The sequence below is a fragment of the Bos javanicus genome, chromosome 2 (assembly GCF_032452875.1).
Source record: "Bos javanicus breed banteng chromosome 2, ARS-OSU_banteng_1.0, whole genome shotgun sequence".
Classification (NCBI taxonomy): Eukaryota; Metazoa; Chordata; class Mammalia; order Artiodactyla; family Bovidae; genus Bos; species Bos javanicus.
In genome coordinates this window covers 9,137,685-9,163,102 of record NC_083869.1, presented here as the reverse complement: position 1 = coordinate 9,163,102, position 25,418 = coordinate 9,137,685, and the positions used below count along the sequence as shown (strand labels likewise).

Sequence of the window (25,418 nt, the reverse complement as noted above, 5' to 3'; positions counted from 1 at the left end):
ACACTGAAATTTTTCTCCCTTTCTGACAAAGTATCTCTTTATTTCAAGGAAAGCAATCACTCTAAAAAGTGGATCCCATTGACAAGAAAAAGGGAAACTATGAACTTCTTGTTGTTCAGTTGCTCAGTGATGTATGACTCTTTGCGACCCCATGGACTACAGCACGCAGACTTCCCTGCTCTTCACTATATCATGGAGTTTGCTGAAACTCATGTGCATTGAATCAGTGATGCCATCCAACCATCTCATCCTCTGTCATCCCCTTCTCCTCCTACATTCAATCTTTCCCAGCATCAGGGTCTTTTCTAATGAGTTGACTCTTCGCATCAGGTGGCCAAAGTATTGGAGCTTCAGCTTTAGCCTCAGTCCTTCCAATGAATACTCAGGACTGATATCCTTTAGGATCGACTGGTTTGCTCTCTTTGTATTCCAAGGGACTGCCAAGAGTCAAATGATGACTAACCCCAGCCATTAGTGATGCAAATTTCAGAGCTACATTATCTTCTTCTTACTTTTGACAAGAAAGAGAATGACATCAAATTAATCAAGTGATGGGCTATTATTATTTACTACTTAATAAGTTCATCCTCTCTCAAACACTTGAAACTATTAGAGGTGATAATAATTCTACTAATGCTTTTCCCAAGATGCTTGTTCTCTGAGCTAGAATAATCTTGGAATGTGTTAGAGATCTTGAATGCTAAAGTAAACTTTCATTTATTTTGACAAAAAGGAAACAAAGAAGTAATTTTTCTTTATAGTTTAGCATCTGTATTTCTATAATTTTCCTTGTTGCTTCTTTTGTCAGTAAAAAATCATGTTTAACAGTGATATGACTCTGGTCTTATCCTTTAAGAAATCTAATTTTCTACTTGGGATTCTCAAATTCTAAATTCTTGCATTCAAATTTGTTAGGACTTATTTGAATTTACTAAACTTTTTTCTTGCTGATTTTCCCACATATTTATTGATGTATCTTCACTCTGAGGTCTGAAAACTATCCACCATCCTGGGAGTATTGTTTGAGTGTACACATTTCCTTTAACATCCATTAAGGCTAGTCCCTCATATTTTTTCTCACTCTAGCTCCCTCTATACTCAGTCAAATATTACCTTCTCTTTTAATGTGTAAGTTAAATCTGAATGAAATGGTTGTATAGACAAAGAGCTTGTGTACATTGGGTCCAGGAGAATGTGGAATGATGTTAGAATTCTGGGCTGGACACGAATTTCTAGAACATAGTGTATAGAGAATACCACGTATATTGATTTGCAGTCGCACCATCTTTTTTTCCTTTCATTCTTCGTGTATCTGTTTTTTCCTTTTGCTATGAAGAGTTGCTAAATAGATAGCCTAATCCATCAACACACATATAACTCAGTAGCTAATATTACTTAAAAATCTATAGTCACAAGGAGAAGAGGCTGTAAAACAAGAGTTTATCACCACACAACTTTTAAAAATACCTTTGCCTGAGATGGACATGCTCAAGAGGAAATTAGACTCCAGAGACAGTTAATCTAATTTGGAGCAAGACTAACTCTGAATTATAAATAGAAAGTCAACCTTCAGAATTTAAATGAATTATAGATGTAAAGATCCCTTCACTATTCATTAGTTTATATTAAGTTTCATAATTGGTTTTAAAATTTTCCTGTCTTGGATAGGTTTCTGAAAAGTGGCCTGGGTAGGAATAAGGGATAGAATGAGTTCTGTATCCTTACAATGGATCATTCATCACTCAGATATGACACTGAGTTTTGAAGGATATACATTACCGAATACATCTTAACTTGCAGATTTCTTTCTTTGATTCAAGTAAAAATGCATTTTATCTTTGATAATGGTGTTGATATTTCCCACTGATTTATATTGATATTGTTATGATAGGAAACCTGCTGTTTAAGATATAAATTTTCATACAGTGGATTTGCTGTGCTCTGATAGCAAGAAACATCCTGGAATGTGAAGTCAAGTGGGTCTTAGAAAGCATCACTACGAACAAAGGTAGTGGATGCGACGGGATTCCACTTAAGCTATTTCAAATCCTAAAGGATGATGTTGTGAAAGGGCTGCAGTCAATATGCCAGCAAATTTGGAAAACTCAGCAGTGGCCACAGGACTGGAAAAGGTCAGTTTTCATTCCAATACCAAAGAAAGACAATGCCAAAGAATGCTCAAACTACCACACAATTGCACTCATCTTACACAGCAGCAAAGTAATGCTCAAAATTCTCCAAGCCAGGCTTCAGCAATACATGAACCGTGAACTTCCAGATGTTCAAGCTGGTTTTAGAAAAGGCAGAGGAACCAGAAATCAAATGGCCAACATCCTCTGGATCATGGAAAAAGCAAGAGAGATCCAGAAAAGCATCTATTTCTGCTTTATTGACTATGCCAAAGCTTTTGACTGTGTGGATCACAATAAACTGTGGAAAATTCTGAAATCTGGGAATACCAGACCACCTGACCTGTCTCTTGAGAAACCTGCAGGTCAGGAAGTAATAGTTAGAACTGGACATGGAACAATAGACTGGTTCCAAATAGGAAAGGGAGTACTTCAAGGCTGTGTATTGTCACCCTACTTATTTAACTTACATGCAGAGTACATCATGAGAAACGCTGGGCTGGAGGAAGCAAATGCTAGAATCAAGATTGCCAGGAGAAATATCAATAACCTGCAGATGACACCGCCCTTATGGCAGAAAGTGAAGAACTAAAAAGTATCTTGATGAAAGTAAAAGAGGAGAGTGAAAAAGCTGGCTTAAAGCTCAACATTCAGAAAACAAAGCTCATGACATCTGATCCCATCACTTCATGGGAAATAGATGGGGAAACAGTGGAAACAGTGGCAGACTTTATTTTGGCAGGGCTCCAAAATCACTGCCGATGCTGACTGCAGCCATGAAATTAAAAGACACTTACTCCTTGGAAGGAAAGTTAGGACCAACTTAGGATATTAACAAGCAGATACATTACTCTGTCAACAAAGGTCCATCTAGTCAAGCCTATGGTTTTTCCCGTGGTCATGTATGGATGTGAGAGTTGGACTATAAAGAAAGCTGCATGCCGAAGAATTGATGCTCTTGAACTGTGGTGTTGGAGAAGACTCTTGAGAGTCCCTTGGACAGCAAGGAGATCCAACCAGCCCATCCTAAAGGAGATCAGTCCTGGGTGTTCACTGGAAGAACTGATGTTGAAGGTGAAACTCCAATACTTTGGCCACTTCATGCAAAGAGCTGATTCATTTGAAAAGACCCTGGTGCTGGGAAAGACTGAGGGCAGAGGAGAAGGGGACAACAGAGGATGAGATGGTTGGATGGCATCACTGACTCAGTGGACATGGGTTTGGGTGGACTCAGGGAGCTGGTGATGGACAGGGAGGCCTGGCAGGCTGCGGTTCATGGGGTTGCAAAGAGTTGGACACAACTGAGTGACTGAACTAACTGATAGCAAGAAAATTCATTTATGCATTTCTTTAATGTCTGTGATTTTCAAGTTTTTCTGAACTGTTCATCAACAAAATCCTTATAATATTTTTAAGCAATTGATTTGTTTTGATTTAAGAGCTACGCATCCTTTCTTCCCAGTAATGCTGCTACATTCATTTAAAAAGTGTAGTCCTTGGACCAATTGAATCAGCATCACCTGGGAACTTGTTTGAAATGCAGATTCTCTGGTCCCCCCAGACTGACCGAATCAAAAGGTCTGGAGATGGGGCTCTCTGGGATTCTGATACAAGCTCAATTTTTGTCAACTACTGCTCTTCTAAACTATGGCATTTCACTATTTTGTGTATTTTTTGACCTCTTTTACAGTATGGTAAAGTGTCTTTTTTCAGAATAATACTTTTAAATATTTGAAATACAATATATCGAGTACAAAAAATAGGTATATTAAGATTTAGTTATCCAAATATTAAAGACAAATTTGTGATTCCAGAATACACATGTTTCTTTATTAATAAATTTAAGAAGATCCAAGGGCAATCTAGTAACTATATAGTTTCAAAATATTGATGATCAAAATATTATTTCCAAATATCTGCAACAATCACAATGTGATATGACTGGATCTGTGATTTATATTGGTGACAAAGTCACAGATATCACTAATGCTATTTTGGTGTATGCCTACATTCCTAATTGAAGGAGATATCAAATGTCATCCAGGGGAGAGGAGCCAAGATGGCGGAGGAGTAGGACAGGGAGAACATTTTCTCCCCCACAAATTCATCAAAAGAGCATTTAAAAGCTGAGTAAATTCCACAAAACAACTTCTGAATGCCGGCAGAGGACATCAGGCACCCAGAAAAGCAACCCAAGTCTTCGAAAGGAGGTAGGAAAAAATATAAAAGACAAAAAAAGAGACAAGGGAGGGACAGAGTTCCGTCCCGGGAAGGGAGTCTTAAAAAGAGAGAAGTTTCCAAATATCAGGAAACCTCACTGCCGAATCTGTGCCGAACTTTGGAAGCACAGAGGGCAACATAACAGGGAGAAAAAATAAATAAACAATTAAAACTCATAGATAGTGAGACCTACGGTAAGTCTCCCAGCGGAGAAGCAGCGCAGACACCTGCACACGCCATTAGCAAGCGGGAGCTGGGCAGGGAGGTGCAGCCCGGGCTGCATCGCTTAAAGTAAGGACCTGGCCTGAAAACCCTGAGTGCTATCTGAGTGAAATAATCTGGGCTAGCAAACCAGACTGTGGGATATCTACCACGCGAAAAGCCAGCCCTAACCTAAGACACTGCCAGGCCCACGCACGGAACAAAGGACTGAACAGAGATAGCTGGCTGCAGACCTTCCCCCTCCGGTGACAGGCAGCCAGAGCTGGAAGGGGGCAATTGCAGCCCCAGAGAGACATTATCTATAAAAGTGTAAGCAGGCTTCTTTGCTAACTAAAACTTCTTGGGGGGTCTGGACGGTCAACATCTCCCTGAGAAGGTGCGCCGGTTGTACACCTAGATAACTGAGCATTGGGGAGGCGATAAATCGCAGCAATCGCGCTCGCTAAACACCTCATCACCTGAGCTGCTTGGACCTGGGAAGGGCACAAAATGCAGGCCCAACAGAGTCTGCGCCTCTGAGGACTACCCGAGTGCCTGAACCTGAGCGGCTTGGACCTGGGAGGTGCAGGCAGCCCAGGGCTGGCCTCGGATGGTTCCCGGCGGAACAACCTAGAGCCTGAGCGGTGTGGGCAGGGAGGCTACACACGCCATGAGTGGGGGCAGACCCAGTGTGGCTGAGGCACTGCGAGCACACGCCAGTGTTACTTGTTTGCAGCATCCCTCCCTCCCTCCCCATGGCGTGACTGAACAAGTGAGCCTAAAAAGAAAAAAAAGAAAAAGTGTCCTCCACCGTCCCCTTTGTGTCAGGGCCGAAACCAGACACTGAAGAGTCCACCAAACACAAGAAGCTATAACAGAGGGAACCGCCTTGGAAGCTATAGGCAATAGATTAAAACCCTGTGGTTACTACAGACTACATAGGAAGGGGCCTATAGATCTTGAGAAATAAAAGTCGGACCAAGGAACTAGCCAAAAATGAGCTGAACCCACAATATTCACAACAAAACCAGAGAAAGTCCTCGATATATTTTTACTATTTTTACGATCATTCATTCTTTCTTTCTTTTTTTTAATTTTTAAAAAAAATTTTAAGTCCTCTTTTATTCCTCTAATTTTCACTTTTATAACCTATTACTTTGCAAAAAAAAAAAAAAGGACCCTATTTTTTTTCCTTCAGCAAACTTCATGTATATATTTTTTATAATTTTTTGACCTTGGTTTTTTTTTCTTCTTCTTCTTTTTTTAACATTGTATTTTTGAAATTCCCAACTCTACTCTAGATTTTTAATTTTAGCTTTTTGGTATTTGTTATCAATTTTGTACCTGTAGTTTTTTTTATAATTTCTGTGACTTTTTTTCCCCTCTGTTTCTTTCTCTTCTTCTTTTATATAACACTGTATATCTGAAATTCCAAACTCTACTCTAGATTTTTAACTTTTGCTTTTTGGTATTAGTTAACTATTTTGTACCTATATTTTCTTTATAATTTTCGCAACCTTGTTTGTTTTTGTTTGTTCGTTTTTTCTCTCTTTCTTTTCCTTCTTCTTTTCTTTAACATCGTATTTTTAAAATTCCAAACTCTACTCTAGATTTTTAATTTTTGCTTTTATGTATTTGTTACCAATTTAGTACCTTTAAGAACCCAATCTTCAGTACCCATTTTTTACTAGGGAACGAGATTACTGGCTTAACTGCTCTCTCTCCCTTTGGACTCTCCTTTTTCTCCACCAGGTCACCTGTGTCTCCTCCCTAACCCCTCTCTACTCTACCCAACTCTGTGAATTTCTGTGTGTTCCAGATGGTGGAGACCACTTAGGGAACTGATTACTGGCTGGATCTGTCTCCCTCCTTTTCATTCCCCCTTTTATCCTTCTGGCCACCTCTGTGTCCTTCCTCCATCTTCTCTTCTCTGTATAACTCCGTGAACATCTCTGAGCAGTCCAGTTGTGGAGTGCACACAAGAAAGTGATTACTGGCTAGCCCACTCTCTCCACTATTGATTCCACCTCATCTCATTCGGGTCACCTCTAACTCCCTCCTCCCTCTTCTTTTCTCCATGTAAAGCTGTGAACCTCTCTGGGTGGCCCTCATGGTAGAGAAACTTTTCATCTTTAATGTAGATATTTTATCAATGGTGCTGTATAGAAGAAGTTTTGAAACTACTGTAAAAATAAGACCAATAACTGGAAGCAGGAGGCTTAAATCCAAACCCTGACTCCAGGGAACTCCTGACTCCAAAGAACATTAATTGACAGGAGCTCATCAAACGCCTCCATACCGACACTGAAACCAAGTACCACACAAGGGCCAACAAGTTCCAGGGCAAGACATACCAAGCAAATTCTCCAGCAACAAAGGAACACAGCCCTGAGCTTCAAGATACAGGCTGCCCAAAGTCACCCCAAAACCATAGACATCTCATAACTCATTACTGGACACTTCATTGCACTCTAGAGAGAAGAAATGCAGCTCCACCCACCAGAACACCAACATAAGCTTCCCTAACCAGGAAACCTTGACAAGCCACCTGTACAAACCCATACACAGCGAGGGAACGCCACAATAAAGAGAACTCCACAAACTGCCAGAATACAGAAAGGACACCCCAAAACCAGCAATTTAAACAAGATGAAGAGACAGAGGAATACCCAGCAGATAAAGGAACAGGATAAATGCCCACCAAACCAAACAAAAGAGGAAGAGATAGGGAATCTACCTGACAAAGAATTCCGAATAATCGTAGTGAAATTGATCCAAAACCTTGAAATCAAAATGGAATCACAGATAATAGCCTGGAGACAAGGATTGAGAAGGTGCAAGAAAGGTTTAACAAGGACCTAGAAGAAATAAAAGAGTCAATATATAATGAATAATGCAATAAATGAAATTAAAAACACTCTGGAGGCAACAAATAGTAGAATAACAGAGGCAGAAGATAGGATTAGTGAATTAGAAGATAGAATGGCAGAAATAAATGAATCAGAGAGGATAAAAGAAAAACGAATTAAAAGAAATGAGGACAATCTCAGAGGCCTCCAGGACAATATTAAACGCTACAACATTCAAATCATAGGGGTCCCAGAAGAAGAAGACAAAAAGAAAGACCATGAGAAAATACTTGAGGAGATAATAGTTGAAAACTTCCCTAAAATGGGGAAGGAAATAATCACCCAAGTCCAAGAAACCCAGAGAGTCCCAAACAGGATAAACCCAAGGCGAAACACCCCAAGACACATATTAATCAAATTAACAAAGATCAAACACAAAGAACAAATATTAAAAGCAGCAAGGGAAAAACAACAAATAACACACAAGGGAATTCCCATAAGGATAACAGCTGATCTTTCAATAGAAACTCTTCAAGCCAGGAGGGAATGGCAAGACATACTTAAAATGATGAAAGAAAATAACCTACAGCCCAGATTATTGTACCCAGCAAGGATCTCATTCAAGTATGAAGGAGAAATCAAAAGCTTTTCAGACAAGCAAAAGCTGAGAGAATTCTGCACCACCAAACCAGCTCTCCAACAAATACTAAAGGATATTCTCTAGAGAGAAACACAAAAATGGTGTATAAATTCGAACTCAAAACAATAAAGTAAATGGCAACAGGATCATACTTATCAGTAATTACCTTAAACTTAAATGGGTTGAATGCCCCAACCAAAAGACAAAGACTGGCTGAGTGGATACAAAAACAAGACCCCTACATATGTTGTCTACAAGAGACCCACCTCAAAACAGGGGACACATACAGACTGAAAGTGAAGGGCTGGAAAAAGATTTTCCATGCAAATAGGGACCAAAAGAAAGCAGGAGTAGCAATACTCATATCAGATAAAATAGACTTTAAAACAAAGGCTGTGAAAAGAGACAAAGATGGTCACTACATAATGATCAAAGGATCAATCCAAGAAGAAGACATAACAATTATAAATATATATGCACCCAACACGGGAGCACCACAGTATGTAAGACAAATGCTAACAAGTATGAAAGGAGAAATTAACAATAACACAATAATAATGGGAGACTTTAATACCCCACTCACACCTATGGATAGATCAACTAAACAGAAAATTAACAAGGAAACACAAACTTTAAACGATACAGTAGACCAGTTAGACCTAATTGATATCTATAGGACATTTCATCCCAAAGCAATGAATTTCACCTTTTTCTCAGGCACACATGGAACCTTCTCCAAGATAGATCACATCCTGGGCCATAAATCTAGCCTTGGTAAATTCAAAAAAACTGAAATCATTCCAAGCATCTTTTCTGACCACAATGCAGTAAGATTAGATCTCAGTTACAAGAGAAAAACTATTAAAAATTCCAACATATGGAGGCTGAACAACACACTGCTGAATAACCAACAAATCACAGAAGAAATCAAAAAAAGAAATCAAAATTTGCATAGAAACGAATGAAAATGAAAACACAGCAACCCAAAACCTGTGGGACAGTGTAAAAGCAGTCCAAAGGGGAAAGTTCATAGCAATACAGGCATACCTCAAGAAACAAGAAAAAAGTCAAATAAATAACCTAACTCTACACCTAAAGCAACTAGAAAAGGAAGAAATGAAGAACCCCAGGGTTAGTAGAAGGAAAAAAAATCTTAAAAATTAGGGCAGAAATAAATGCAAAAGAAACAAAAGAGACCATAGCAAAAATCAACAAAGCCAAAAGCTGGTTCTTTGAAAGGATAAATAAAATTGACAAACCATTAGCCAGACTCATCAAGAAACAAAGGGAGAAAAATCAAATCAATAAAATTAGAAATGAAACTGGAGAGATCACAACAGACAACACAGAAATACAAAGGATCATAAGAGACTACTATCAACAATTATATGCCAATAAAATGGACAACTTGGAAGAAATGGACAAATTCTTAGAAAAGTACAACGTTCCAAAACTGGACCAGGAAGAAATAGAAAATCTTAACAGATCCATCACAAGCATGGAAATTGAAACTATAATCAAAAATCTTCTAGCAAACAAAAGCCCAGGTTCAGACGGCTTCACAGCTGAATTCTACCAAAAATTTAGAGAAGAGCTAACACCTATCCTGCTCAAACTCTTCCAGAAAAATGCAGAGGAAGGTAAACTTCCAAACTCATTCTATGAGGCCACCATCACCCTAATACCAAAACCTGACAAAGATCCCACAAAAAAAGAAAACTACAGGCCAATATCACTGATGAACATAGATGCAAAAATCCTTAACAAAATTCTAGAAATCGGAATCCAACAACACGTTAAAAAGATCATACACCATGACCAAGTGGGCTTTATCCCAGGGATGCGAGGATTCTTCAATATCTGCAAATCAATCAATGTAATACACCACACTAACAAATTGAAAAATAAAAACTATATGATTATCTCAAGAGATGCAGAGAAAGCCTTTGACAAAATTCAACATCCATTTATGATAAAAACTTTCCAGAAAGCAGGAATAGAAGGAACATACCTCAACATAATAAAAGCTATATATGACAAACCCACAGCAAACATTATCCTCAATGGTGAAAAATTGAAAGCATTCTCTCTAAAGTCAGGAACAAGACAAGGGTGCCCACTTTCACCATTACTATTCAACAGAGTTGTGGAAGTTTTAGCCACAGCAATCAGAGCAGAAAAAGAAATAAAAGGAATCCAAATTGGAAAAGAAGAAGTAAAACTCTTACTTTTTGCAGATGACATGATCCTCTACATAGAAAACCCTAAAGACTCCACCAGAAAATTACTAGAACTAATCAATGATTATAGTAAAGTTGCAGGATATAAAATAAACACACAGAAATCCCTTGCATTCCTATACACTAATAATGAGAAAACAGAAAGAGAAATTAAGGAAACAATTCCATTCACCATTGCAATGGAAAGAATAAAATACTTAGGAATATATCTACCTAGAGAAACTAAAGACCTATATATAGAAAACTATAAAACACTGGTGAAAGAAATCAAAGAGGACACTAATAGATGGAGAAATATACCATGTTCATGGATGGGAGGAATCAATATAGTGAAAATGAGTATACTACCCAAAGCAATTTATAGATTCAATGCAATCCCTATCAAGCTACCAACGGTATTCCTCACAGAGCTAGAACAAATAATTTCATAATTTGTATGGAAATACAAAACACCTCGAATAGCCAAAGCTATCTTGAGAAAGAAGAACGGAACTGGAGGAATCAACATGCCTGACTTCAGGCTCTACTACAAAGCCACAGTCATCAAGACAGTATGGTACTGGCACAAAGACAGAAATATAGATCAACGGAACAAAATAGAAAGCCCAGAGATAAATCCACGCACATATGGACACCTTATCTTGGACAAAGGAGGCAAGAATATACAATGGATTAAAGACAATCTCTTTAACAAATGGTGCTGGGAAATCTGGTCAACCACTTGTAAAAGAATGAAACTAGAACACTTTCTAACACCATACACAAAAATAAACTCAAAATGGATTAAAGATCTAAACGTAAGATCAGAAACTATAAAACTCCTAGAGGAGAACATAGGCAAAACACTCTCCAACATACATCACAGCAGGATCCTCTATGACCCACCTCCCAGAATATTGGAAATAAAAGCAAAAATAAACAAATGGGACCTAATTAACCTTAAAAGCTTCTGCACATCAAAGGAAACTATTAGCAGGGTGAAAAGGCAGCCTTCAGAATGGGAGAAAATAATAGCAAATGAAGCAACTGACAAACAACTAATCTCAAAAATATACAAGCAACTCCTACAGCTCAACTCCAGAAAAATAAATGACCCAATCAAAAAATGGGCCAAAGAACTAAATAGACATTTCTCCAAAGAAGACATACAGATGGCTAACAAACACATGAAAAGATGCTCAACATCGCTCATTATCAGAGAAATGCAAATCAAAACCACTATGAGGTACCATTGCACACCAGTCAGAATGGCTGTGATCCAAAAGTCTACAAGCAATAAATGCTGGAGAGGGTGTGGAGAAAAGGGAACCCTCTTACACTGTTGGTCGGAATGCAAACTAGTACAACCACTATGGAGAACAGTGTGGAGATTCCTTAAAAAACTGGAAATAGAACTGCCTTATGATCCAGCAACCCCACTGCTGGGCATACACACTGAGGAAACCAGAAGGGAAAGAGACACGTGTACCCCAATGTTCATCGCAGCACTGTTTATAATAGCCAGGACATGGAAGCAACCTAGATGCCCATCAGCAGATGAATGGATAAGAAAGCAGTGGTACATATACACAATGGAGTATTACTCAGCCATTAAAAAGAATACATTTGAATCAGTTCTAATGAGGTGGATGAAACTGGAGCCTATTATACAGAGTGAAGTAAGCCAGAAAGAAAAACACCAATACAGTATACTAACACATATATATGGAATTTAGAAAGATGCTAACAATAACCCTGTGTATGAGACAGCAAAAGAGACACTGATGTATAGAACAGTCTTATGGACTCTGTGGGAGAGGGAGAGGGTGGCAAGATTTGGGAGAATGACATTGAAACATGTAAAATATCATGTATGAAACGAGTTGCCAGTCCAGGTTCGATGCACGATACTGGATGCTTGTGGCTAGTGCACTGGGACGACCCAGAGGGACGGTATGGGGAGGGAGGAGGGAGGAGGGTTCAGGATGGGGAACACATGTATACCTGTGGTGGATTCATTTTGATATTTTGCAAAACTAATAGAATTTGTAAAGTTTAAAAATAAAATAAAATTTTAAAAATAAATAAATAAAACTTAAAAAAAAATGTCATCCAGCAGTTAAAGAAATTAAATGTAGTTCTGTGCATCTGAATTCATGCATACCCTGAATTCTATCCACATACATTACCTCAGGGGAATAGAAACCTTGCACGATGTGTGATTTTTAGCCCATGTAAAATACACTTACTTTTTAATCTGATAAATATAATACATTGTAAAACAACATAGGAGACAGGATGTGAATCAAATGTGGTCCGAAAGCCATAGAATAGATTGTTCTCCCTCAGGGTGCCTTGTGACCTAAAGCCTGGGATGGTTAAAGCAGTGCTGATTTGAGAGTTTCCTGGAAATTACAGCAGTACTACATATTTTCCTGCTTAATCGTACAAGACCTTCATATTCATTATAATTTACAGTTACTTTTCACAAGCTTTGCACATCTTTACCTGTCACTTTATGTCTTAACTGACACCTCTGGATTCTTTAGAACCTTTTAGAAAGGGTGAGGTTTTTGTCTTGTCACTGCTAGCTCATTTGAGGAAATGGATACTCAAAGATCACATAAACAGGTAAAGGTTACGGAGCACAGTTCAGAGTCGTGACTTCCACTTGTTCCACATTTTGGGTCTGTGTTCTGACCTTACTGGGCATGGCTGTAGAGAGTCAGCAGCCAATGAGACCTGCTCTGGCCACCATTTGAGATCAGTTGAATGAAAAGAACAACAAAGGATCCTTTCTATTTCAGCTCCTGATGACTGAGTGCTCAAAGAGGAAATAATCAGAGTATGAAAGGATGCATCTACTTTCATCATGAGATAGAAAAGACAATAGACTGCCAGGAAAAAAAAGTGTTCCTAATTTGTAGGTGGAACATTTTACAAAAGAATTTTTGCCAATTCCTTATTTTGGAAGCCAAGAATTGGATATGACTGAGTGACAAACACAGTCAACGTATTTTAAAACCATGTCTTTGCCTTTCAGCTCTCTTATTTGAGATTCTTCTCCCAAACCCTGATTATCAAATGATGGTAACAAGTCTTCTGAGGGGCTTTCTTCTAAAATATTTTTTTCTGTATTGTCTCTTTTTGTTATGAACAGTTGATACTGTTTTTAGTATCAAATACTGATGCTGATTTCTAGTCTAAATTTATATTTTGTAAACAGTATGACATTGACATAGGTTTACAAAGGCTCAATTTTATTGATAAACTGAGGATCACATTTGCTTTACTGATACAAATATATTTCTTTTTTTGTCTGTGTGTGTGTTTTAATTTAAATTTATTTATTTTAATTGTGACAGAATCAAATATATTTCTTAATAGACAAGGGAAGAGAAACCATTATTTGTTGAGTTCCTACTATGTACCAAATTCTTATAATATAGAGGAAGGAGTCTAATATAGCAAACAAAGTAACAGATGGAGGAGGAAATGGCAACCCACTCCAGTGTTCTTGCCTGGAGAATGCCATAGACAGAAGATTCTGGTGGGTTATAGTCCATGGGGTCACAAAGAGCCAGACACGACTGGCTGACTAACACAATAATGCTGTCTGATTGGGCAGGAAGAGTAGGGGAAAAGGAAGTCTCTGCAGTTGTTACGCTGTTCAGAGAGCCAGAGGTAGCGAGGAGGCATGAAACAAAGAGCCTACCATGCAGAAATGACCTGTGAGCATCTTAGTGGGGTGTAAGTGTCTGCACAGGATTGGCAGTAGCAGCAATTCAATAAAGTATTTTGGCCATGCAGTGTACTAAGTCTCCGTTAGCTTTAGTCAGGGATATAGAAACGTCTGCAGACAGCTGCAGAAGGAAAGTTTAAGAAAGACAAAGGGCAGTGCAAATCTGTCCACATGGAACAGAAGTGAGTGGATTTCTACAGCAGAAAGAGAGGGAAATCAGTCTTTTTTGTTCTTTCTATTTATCATGCATAATATCTACATTTGGAGGCTGAACAAAAGCAGAGGGAGGAAAACTTTCAGTTTCTCTTCAGGAGAGAATGGGAAGATCCTTAGAATAAAAAAGACTTCTGCTTAAGAACACTTGCTTCCAGAGAAAGAACAATGAACCACCCCTCTCCCCCAAACTCTGATGTTTAAGTCAATGTTTGGAAGACAGTAGATATGTTTTATTATATTAATGCCAGGAAATAAAGAATTTTCAATGATCTTTAGAACAGCCATGAATATGGGTTTAAAAATTTATCAGCAGAAGAAACCTGACTTCTGTTGGAACCCTACTGCAATTCCATTTAGCAAGTCAAAGATTGTTACCTTCAGAAGTGGCCCATGCTTCACAGAACCTGTAAGGTATAATATTTTATCAATAGAGTTATTAGAATAACATGATTAAAACTAGCTGTTTTCATGGTTATTGCTGAGAACTATTCTTATGACTGGTTGAAAATAATGGGAAAATGTAGGGTTTAAGGTGCATAATAAAAGCATGAACAACATCTATGTGTAAAAAACAAAAGGAAAAAAAAAAAACAAGAAAAGTTCAACCGTTTAATAGCTACTTTTAAAATGAGGTCAGGGAAGGTTTAGAGTAGAAGTGAATAAGGGAACATATAATTCATTATCCAAACTAAGAAGTGTTTATTCTAGGAAAATTACCAAGACTTTTCCCTAGTATCTGTGGAGCCTGAGGCAAGGGTACAAATTAAAGCCCATATATTTGACATAACCCAAGTTTGTAAAGGAAGCCACACACTCTTAGGTAACTTTTGGTATCTTTACACATAAATACTCAAAACACCCAAGAAGATACATTTCAAATTTCAATTTCTCAGGATTCTTAGGACTCTTGGAGTTTTGTTCAGGAACATGCTGGTACAGCATGAAGTGGGCCCCAGCCCCCAGAAGACCCTTTTTGGGCCATCCCAGTTCCTTCACATGTGGGTTTAGGTGTTCATTTCAGCCTGCCCATTTGACTGCTTTCAACTTCTTAGTGTAAATACCCTTCCTGTGGCCACACCTTGAGACTAGCGATGGGCACAGAAGAGGCCAGATCCATCATCTGAAAGGAGAATCCAGCCAAGTGACTTGTGCAGTCCCTGAGTGTGAGCAGAAGCCATGGGGGCAGGAAGCTCTGCGGTCCCAGCGTTCTCAGGATGATTAGAATAGGAGGTTTAAGCTTTAGGTGGACATGTTTCCCTGTCTCAGATAACTCCTCAACTCATGAAATGTAAAGTCAGAGTCTCTAAACTGCCAGGAGAAGAACACAGCTCCTTTCTCATGGATCTGAGGCCAGTACTGCAAATGCTAAGCTGGAGTTGATGCCAGGAATAAACAACAAACCTAGACTCGAGTAAACAAATGTATATAGTTACCTTGAATTTATTGGAGTGTAAACTGCAGCCTCAGAAACTGTCCTGGGTGTGCAGACTTGGAGAGGTTTTGTTTTGTTTTGTTTTATAGCAAGAGCTCTTTGTATATCCTTAGAGATGAACATTCCTACACAGATTTTTTTATGACTAAGTAACAGTGAAAATAAGACTGATACAGCTGGGTAAGCTTCCTGGACACAGAAGCCAAAGGAGAAAAATGACTGGTCGCATTTATTACATGAATACAAAGAAATAAAAGTGTAAATCAACCAAAATTAACCTTAAAGGAAAGAGAATTTTGAGGCTTGTGAGGAAACTGGTTGTCTCATGAAGAAGATCAAGAAGATAGCTATCAGAAACTGACTGGAAATAGACTTAAACAAAGACAATTTTTGCAAAACTCATTTCAGAAAAGGGGACACTATCTGATTTGTAGGAGGAATGCAATATTAGTCTTGTTGTTATGTTTTGTCTGCCTTATTATGAGGTAATGTGTTATAGACAGAGAACTTGTAATGAAATAATGGAGTGTTATGCACTGAATGTTTGTGTCCCTCGCAAATTCATATGTTGAAACACTAACCCCCAATGGGGCTACATTTGGAGATGGAGCTTCTAAGGAGGTGAAAAATAGAAAAAAATGAAAGTGTTAGTCCTCAGTGGTATCCTACTCTTGGGAATCCCATGGACTGTAGCCCACCAGGCTCTTCTTTCCAAGGAGTTCTCCAGGCAAGAAGTGGGTAGCCATCCCTTCCCTAGGGAAACTTTCCAACCCAGGGATCAAACACAGATCTCCTGCATTGCAGGCAGATTCTTTACTGAATTAAGTTTAAATGAGATCATAAAGGTGGGGCCCTGAAGATTAGGATTAGTGTCCCTATAAGAAGAGACACCAGGTAGCTCAGTCTCTCCACATATCCAAAGAAGAGGTCATGTGAGCACACAGCCAGATGGCAGCTGCCTACAATTTAAGAGAAGAGGCCTCAGGATGAAAGTTTAATCTTGGCACTTTGCTGGAATCTTGAAACTGGGCTTTCCATCCTCCAAAATTGGGAGAAATAAATTTATGTTGAATAAACCACCCAACCTATGGCATTTTCGTTATGAAAAGTGACATGGGATAAACTAAGACATGGGATAAACAATAAGAGACTGGGGATTAAGTATATAAATGTGTTTTCAGAAAATTTCGGAAACTGATGGATGGAATATAATATATAGACTTAGGTAAGATAAAGAAAAAAAAGGTCAGAGGAAAGTTAAAAGTGTAACAGAAATTGAAATGGTAAAACTATGTAAGAAACACCTTAAAACCAAATTGTCTGATGAAAGTATTTGGCTCTCAGAAAGCCAGAGAAATGCCTGGTAGCTGGGGTCTGAGAGAAGAAAATATAAGTAGAATTTAGAAACAACATAATATCCATTCAACATTGCTGAAAATGTAAGCTAAGGATATATGTGGAAGGTTAAGTACTCCTAGGTCATCCACAGGTGTAGTTTGGTGTCCATGATTCTACAAAATCACTGAAATTATATCCTAATAACTGGGACTTGAAGTTAGTTATTAGCTGTAACTTTAACTAGCATCACACCTTTTGCACCATGCAAAAATTAACGAGGAGGATGGCTTTTTTCTATAGACTTTTACACTTAACAGGTGAAAGTTTCAATGTGTTTGCTGTTTTAAGGCCAAGAGAGCAACCATTACCAACTATGCCTATTTCTTTTACTGGTGGCACATTTCCAAAGAAGAGAAAATGAGAAAGGACAGGAATGAATGGTTCTCTGGGTGATAATGTCATTAAACACCCCATTCTTTTTTTCATTTATATATATGTTCAGTTCAGTCACTTGGTCATGTCCGACTCTTTGTGACCTCATGGACTGAAGCACTCCAGACTTCCTGGTCCATCACCAACTCCCGGAGCCTACTCAAACTCATGTCCACTGAGTCAGTGATGCCATCCAAACATCTCATCCTCTGTCAGCCCCTTCTCCTCCCACCTTCAATCTTCCCCATCATCAGGGTCATTTCTAATGAGTCGGTCCTTCACATCAGGTGGCCAAAGTATTGGAGTTTCAGCTTCAGCATCAGTCCTTCCAATGAATATTCAGGACTGATTTTGTTTAGGATAGACTGGTTGGATTTCCCTGCAGTCCAAGGGACTCTCAAGAGTATTCTCCACCATCACCATTCAAAATCATCAATTCTTCAGTGCTCAGTTTTCTTTAGAATCCAGCTCTCACATCCATACATGACTACTGAAAAAACCATAGCTTTGGCTAGACGGACCTTTGTTGGTAAAGTAGTGTCTCTGCTTTTTAATATGCTGTCTAGGTTGGTCATAGCTTTTCTTCCAGGAGCAAGTGTCTTTTAATTTCATGGCTGCAGTCAGCATCTGCAGTGATTTTGGAGCCCCCCAAAATAAACTGTCACTGTTTCCATTGTTTCCCCATCTATTTGCCATGAGGTGATGGGACCAGATGCCATGATCTTCGTTTTCTCAATGTTGAGTGTTAAGCCAACTTTTTCACTCTCCTCTTTCACTTTCATCAAGAGACTCTTTAGTTCCTCTTTGCTTTCTGCCATAAGGGTGGTGACGTTTGCATATCTGAGGTCATTGATATTTCTCCCAGCAATCTTGACTCCAGCTTGTGCTTCATCCAGCCCAGCGTTTCTCATGATATACTCTGCATATAAGTTTAATAAGCAGGGTGACAATATACAGCCTTGATGTACTCCTTTCCTGATTTGAAACCAGTCTGTTTTCCATGTCCTGGTCTAACTGTTGCTTCCTGACCTGCATACAGATTTCTCAAGAGGCAGGTCAGGTGGTCTGGTATTCCCATCTCTTTAAGAGTTTTCCACAGTTGTGATCCACACAGTCAAAATCTTTGGCATAGTCAATAAAGCAGAAGTAGATGTTTTTCTGGAACTCTCTTGCTTTTTCGATGATCCAACAGATGTTGGCAATTTGATCTCTGGTTCTTCTGCCTTTTCTAAATCCAGCTTGAACATCTGGAAGTTCACGGCTCATGTACTGTTGAAGACTAGCTTGGAGAATTTTGAGCATTACTTTGCTAGCATGTGAGATGAGTGCAATTGTGTGGTAGTTTGAAACTTGTTTGGTCTTGCCTTTTTTTGGGATTGGAATGAAAACTGACCTTTTCCAGTCCTGTGGCTACTGTTGAGTCGTCCAGATTTGCTGGCATATTGAGGGCAGTACTTTCACAGCATCATCTTTAAGATTTGAAATAGCTCAACTGGAATTCCATCACCTCCAAATATATTTAATTGGAATACCCCATCCCACCCCTCTAGGTAGTCACAGCATACCAGAATGAGTTCCCTGTGCTATACCAAAACTTCCCACTAGCTATCTACTTTGCACATAATAGTGCATGTTTCACTGCTACTCTCTCAATTTGTCCCTCCCTCTTCCCTCCCCTGCTATGTCCACAAGATATTTTCTGTCTGCATCTCCATTTCTGCCCTGCAAATATGTTCATCAGTGCCATTTTTTCTAGATTCCGTATTTATGTGTTAATATATTTATTTTTCTCTTTCTGATTTACTTCACTCTATATAACAGGCTCTAGGATCACCTGCCCTAATAGAACTGATTTGAATTTGCTCCTTTTAAAGACTGAGTAATGCTCCATTGTATATATGTACCACAACTTCTTTATCCATTCATCTGTCAATGGACATCTAGATATCTTCCATGACAAGGCTACTGTACATAATGTTGCAATGAGCATTGCACTCCCCATTCTGATTACTATTTCTGCTTTAAAGAGTGCTCTGCATACACATTTCCTTATCATCATGTACTGTTACCACTGTTTTAATTATTGGATTATATATCTGTTGGGGCTTATCTCCTAACCCCTGCTATTTAGAAATGTCATGACTATTTACTTTTACTCTAAAGTCATCCTTCTGTACCTGAGGTTAATGTATCTGCAGAATGGAAACCAACCTTGAATGGAAAAAGACTTCTAGAAAGTCCTGAAAAGCAAAACTTGAATTTGCCACCTGCTGCTGCTGCTGCTAAGTCGCCTCAGTATTGTCCGACCCTGTGCGACCCCATAGACGGCAGCCCACCAGGCTCCCCTGTCCCCGGGATTCTCCAGGCAAGAACACTGGAGTGGGTTGCCATTTCCTTCTCCAATGAATGAAAGTGAAAAGTGAAAGTGAAGTCGCTCAGTCGTATCCAACTTGACTCTTTGTGACCCCATGGACTGCAGCCCACCAGGCTCCTCCATCCATGGGATTTGTCAGGCAAGAGTACTGGACCTGGCAACTATTTACATAGCATTTACATTGTATTTACTATTTATGTAGTATTTACATTGTATTTGATATTAACGCAATCTAGACTTGATTTAACATATATATAGTGTGTGTAGGTCATATATAAATATTATGTTGTTTTATATAAGGGACTTGAGTGTCTGTAGGTTTTTATATCAACAGGGAGGAGGAGTGCCCTGGAACTGATCCTCTAATAATACTAAGGGTTGACTGTATATGAAATTTAGAATCAGGACATCTTGTTTCAAAGTAAGTATCTACTATTTTTATTTGGATCATAAATACTTTATAATTTATTTAGGGGCCAAATGACATCTTTAAGATGTTTCTCTTATTCAAGAATGTGGTGTCTTTCCATGAACTGTTACTCTCTGTTGTGACCATTAGTAATATTCAAAATGTATTTCACTTATTTCTTGTTTTATTTGTCCTTATATATTTTGTTTCTCTTGATGCCATAACAAATGACATTTGCTCCTTTTTTTCCCCACTGAATCTTCTATCTGGCTGTTATATGTATTTACAAAAAATATTGATTGTGCACATTTATTTTGTATGTGTCTACATTTCTGAATTCTCTTACTGCTTAGATTAGCATTCCAGGTATGTCCATATCTATCATTAGAAAATTTTGATAGTATTCTGCACCCTTCTGTATTTTTTAACCTATAATTTATTTAGTTTTATCTTGTTTTGCATTGTCAAGTTACATTGGCTGGTTCATCTAGCTGGATAGTAAATAATGGTGGTGCCATGCAAACATTTACATCCTGATCCCGACTCTGGGGACAAAGCTTCCAATATTTTTCTATTGACATGATAATCATTTGGAGGCGGAGGCATCTTTTGTCATGTAAATGAAGTGTCTGTATATAAATTCCTTATTTATTTACAATTTTAAAATTAAGTATGTAATTGAATGTTGCCAAATGCTTCTGCACTATCTTGAAGATAATTATTAGATTTTTTTCTCCTTAATGCTATTAATATGGTGTATTAAGGTAATAGATTTCTAAATATTGTTTCATTCTTGTGAATGTGTGTGTGCTCTGTTGTCTTTGACTCTGTCTCATGGAGCTTGCCAGGTTCCTCTGTCAATGGAATTTTCTAGGAAAGAATACTGGAATGGGTTGCATTCCCCGACTCCAGATTCATCCTTGTAGACAAAGATATTCTTCCATGTAGAAAAATAATTTTTAACAAATATTTCTGGGACAAAATGCTGAAAAGTGAAAGTGTTAGTCACTTAGTCACGTCTGACTCTTTGCAACCCATGGATTGCAGTCCACTGGGTTCCTCTGTCCATGGAATTCTCCAGACAAGAATACTGGACTGGGTAGCCATTCCCTTCTCCAGGGGATCTTCCCGACTGAGGGATTGAACCTGGGTCTCCTGTATTGAAGGCAGATTCTTTACTATCTGAGCTGGGGAAGCCTGGCATAAATGGATAGCTATGTGCAAAAGAATGGATTTGGCCTCTTATCTCACACTGTGCTAAGTTTTGTCAAGAGAACACAATGGACATGGCAAACACCCTTTTCTAACAATACAAGAAATGACTCTACACATGGACATCATTAAATGGTCAATACTGAAAACAGATTATATTCTTTGAAACTGAAGACAGAGAAGCTCTATACAGTCAGCCAAAACAACACCTGGAGCTGACTGTGCCTCAGATCATCAGTCCTATTTGAAGTTCAGGCTTAAATTGAAGACAGTAGATAAAAACCACTAGGACTAAATCAAATCCCTTATGATTATACAGTGCTGTGCTTAGCTGCTCAATCATGTCTGACACTTTGCAACTCCATGGACTGTAGCCTGCCAGGCTCCTCTGTCCATGGGAATTCTCCAGGCAAGAATATTGGGGTGGGTTACCATGCTCTCCTCCAGGGGATCTTCCCAACCCAGGGATGGAACCCAGGTCTCCCTCATTGCAGGTGGATTCCTTACCATGTGAGCCACTTGGGAAGCACAAGAATACTGGAATGGGTAGCCTGTCCCTTCTCTAGTGGAGCTACCCTACCCAAGAATTGAACCAGGTCTCATGCATTGCAGGCAGATTCTTTACCAGCTGAGCTTCCAGGGAAGCCCATGATTATACAGTGGACATGATGAATAGCTTCAAGGGATTAGATCTGGTAGAAATTGCCCAAAGAACTATGAAAAGTGGTTGGTAATATTATACTAAACATTAAAGTTAAAGACAAAGGAGAAAAGGAAAGATACACCCATCTGAATGCAGAGTTCCAAAGAATAGCAAGGAGAGATAAAGTGTTCCTCAGTCATCAATGTAAAGAAATAGAGGAAAACAATAGAATGGGAAAGACTAGAGATTACTTCAAGAAAATTAGAGATACCAAGGGAACATTTCATGCAAAGATGGGCACAATAAAGGACAGAAATGGTATGGACCTAACAGAAGCAGAAAATATTAAGAAGAAGTGGCAGGAATACACAGAAGAATTATACAAAAAAAGTTCTTCATGACCCAGATAACCATGATGGTGTGATCACTCACCTAGAGCCAGACATCTTGGAGTCTGAAGTCAAGTGGGCCTTAGGAAGCATCACTATGAAAAAAGCTAGTGGAGATGATGGAATTCCAGCCGAACTATTTCAAATTCTAAAACATGATGCTGTTAAAGTGCTTCCCTCAATATGACAGCAAATTTGGAAAACTCAACTGTGGCCACAGGATTGGAAAAGGTCAGTTTTCATCCCAATCCCAAGGAAGGGCAATTGTAAACAATGTTCCAGCTATTGTACAACTGTGCTCATTTCATATGCTAGTACAGTTATACTCAAAATCCTTCATGCTAGGCTTCAGCAGTATATGAACCAAGAATTTCCATATGTACAAGCTAGGTTCAGAAAAAGCAGAGGAACCAGAAATCCAATTGCCAACATCCACTGGACCATAGAAAAAGAAAGGGAATTCCAGAAAAACATCTACTTCCACTTCATAGACTATGCAAAATTCTTTGACTCTGTGGATCACAACAAACTGTGGAAAATTGCTAAAGAAATGGAAACACTAGACTACTTTACTTGTCTCTTGAGAAACCTTAATGCAGGTCAAGAAATAATGGTTCAAACTCTACATGGAACAACTGACTGGGTTCAAAATTGGGAAAGAATTGGGAAAGCCTATATATTGTCACCCTACTTATTTAACTTATAGGCAGAGTTGCTGCTGCTGCTGCTAAGTCACTTCAGTAGTGTCCGACTCTGTGCGACCCCATAGACAGCAGCCCACCAGGCTCCCCTGTCCCTGGGACTCTCCAGGCAAGAACACTGGAGTGGGTTGCCATTTCCTTCTCCAATGCATGAAAGTGAAAAGTGAAAGTGAAGTCGCTCAGTCGTGTTTGACTCTTCGCGACCCCATGGACCACAGCCTACCAGGCTCCTCCGTCCATGGGATTTTCCAGGCAAGAGTACTGGAGTGGGGTGTCATTGCCTTCTCTGATAAGCAGAGTACATCATGCGAAATGCCAGACTGGATGAACCACAGGCTGGAATCAAAATTGCTAGGAGAAATATCAACAACCACAAATATGCAGATGATACCACTCTGATGTCAGAAAGTGAAGAGGAACTAAAGAGCCTCTTGATGAGAGTGAAAGAGGAGAATGAAAAAACTGGCTTGAAATTCAACATTTAGAAAACTAAGATCATGGCATCCAGTACCATCACTTCATGGCACATGGAGAAAAGTGAAGCAGTGGCAGATTTTTTTTCTTGGGCTCCAAAATCATTGTCGATGTTGACTGCGGCCATGAAATTAAAAGATGCTTGCTCCTTGGAAGGAAATCTTTGATAAACTTAAACATTGTATTAAAAATCAGAGACATCGCTTTGCCAACAAAGGTCCATCTAGTCAAAGCTATGGTTTTTCCGTTAGTCATGTATGTGGGAGTTGGACCATAAAGAAGGCTGAATACCAAAGAATTAATGCTTTTGAATTGCGATATTGAAGACTCTTGAGAGTCCACTGGGCTGCAAGGAGATCAAACCAGTAAATCCTAAAGGAAATCAATCTTGAATATTCACTGAAGGACTGATATCTGAAGCCCCAATACTTTAGCCATCTGATGGAAAGAGCAGACTTCTTGGAAAAGACCCTGATGCTGGGAAAGATTGAGGTCAGGAGGGGAAGAGGCTGACAGAGGATGAGACGGTTAAATACCATCATGGATTCAGTGAACATGAATTTGAGCAAAATCTGGGAGATAGCAGAGGACAGAGGAGCCTGGCATGGTGCAGTCCATGGGGTCACATAGAGTCAGACATGATTTAGCGACTGAACAACAACTCACATGGTATACAAAAATTAACTCAAAATGGACCAAAGACCTAAACATAAGAGCAAAAACTATAAATCCCTTTGAAGAAACGAAGTAGATCTTTATGATCTTCAATTTGGCAAAGGAATTTTATATAAGAAAATGAAAGCCCAAGAACCAAAAGAAGCAATAGATAAACTGAGATTATAGATTATAGACTTCTGTGTTATGAAGAGCACCAATAAAAAAGTGAAAATATGACCCATAGAATGAGAGAAAAGGTTTGCAATTGTATATCTGATAGGGACCTGTATCTGGAATACATGAAGAACTCTTTTAATTCAATAATAAAAAGAAAAAAATCCAATTTAAAATGGATAAGGTGTTTGAATGCTTCTCCCCCCAAAATATACAAATGGGCAACAAAAATATGAAATGGTGTTCAACATCATTAGCCATCAAATAAATGCAAATTAAAACCACAGGATACCATTTCACACTCTCTAGGATAAACATCAATAACCTCAGATATGCAGATGACACCACCCTTATGGCAGAAAGTGAAGAGGAACTAAAAAGCCTTTTGATGACAGTGAAAGTGGAGAGTGAAAAAGTTTACTTAAAGCTCAACATTCAGAAAAGGAAGATCATGGCATCTGATCCCATTACTTCAAGGGAAATAGATGGGGAAACAGTGGAAACAGTGTCAGACTTTATTTTGGGGGGCTCCACAATCACTGCAGATAGTGACTGCAGCCATGAAATTAAAAGACGCTTACTCCTTGGAAGGAAAGTTATGACCAACCTAGATAGCATATTCAAAAGCAGAGACATTACTTTGCCAACAAAGGTTTGTCTAGTCAAGGCTATGGTTTTTCCTGTGGTCATGTATGGATCTGAGAGTTGGACTGTGAAGAAGGCTGAGCGCCAAAGAATTGATGCTTTTGAACTGTGGTGTTGGAGAAGACTCTTCAGAGTCCCTTGGACTGCAAGATATTCAACCAGTCCATTCTGAAGGAGATCAGCCCTGAGTGTTCTTTGGAAGGAATGATGCTAAAGCTGAAACTCCAGTACTTTGGCCACCTCATGTGAAGAGTTGACTCATTGGAAAAGACTCTGATGCTGGGAGGGATTAGGGGCAAGAGGAGAAGGGGACGACAGAGGG

At 38.9% G+C, this 25,418-nt stretch overlaps 1 long non-coding RNA gene across 2 annotated transcripts in view; it reads left to right on the top strand.

The window, feature by feature from the left end:
• The window catches only part of LOC133257454 (uncharacterized), a 97,736-nt gene that overhangs the window by 14,156 nt on the left and 58,162 nt on the right, over positions 1 to 25,418 (top strand). The window lies entirely within an intron of this gene.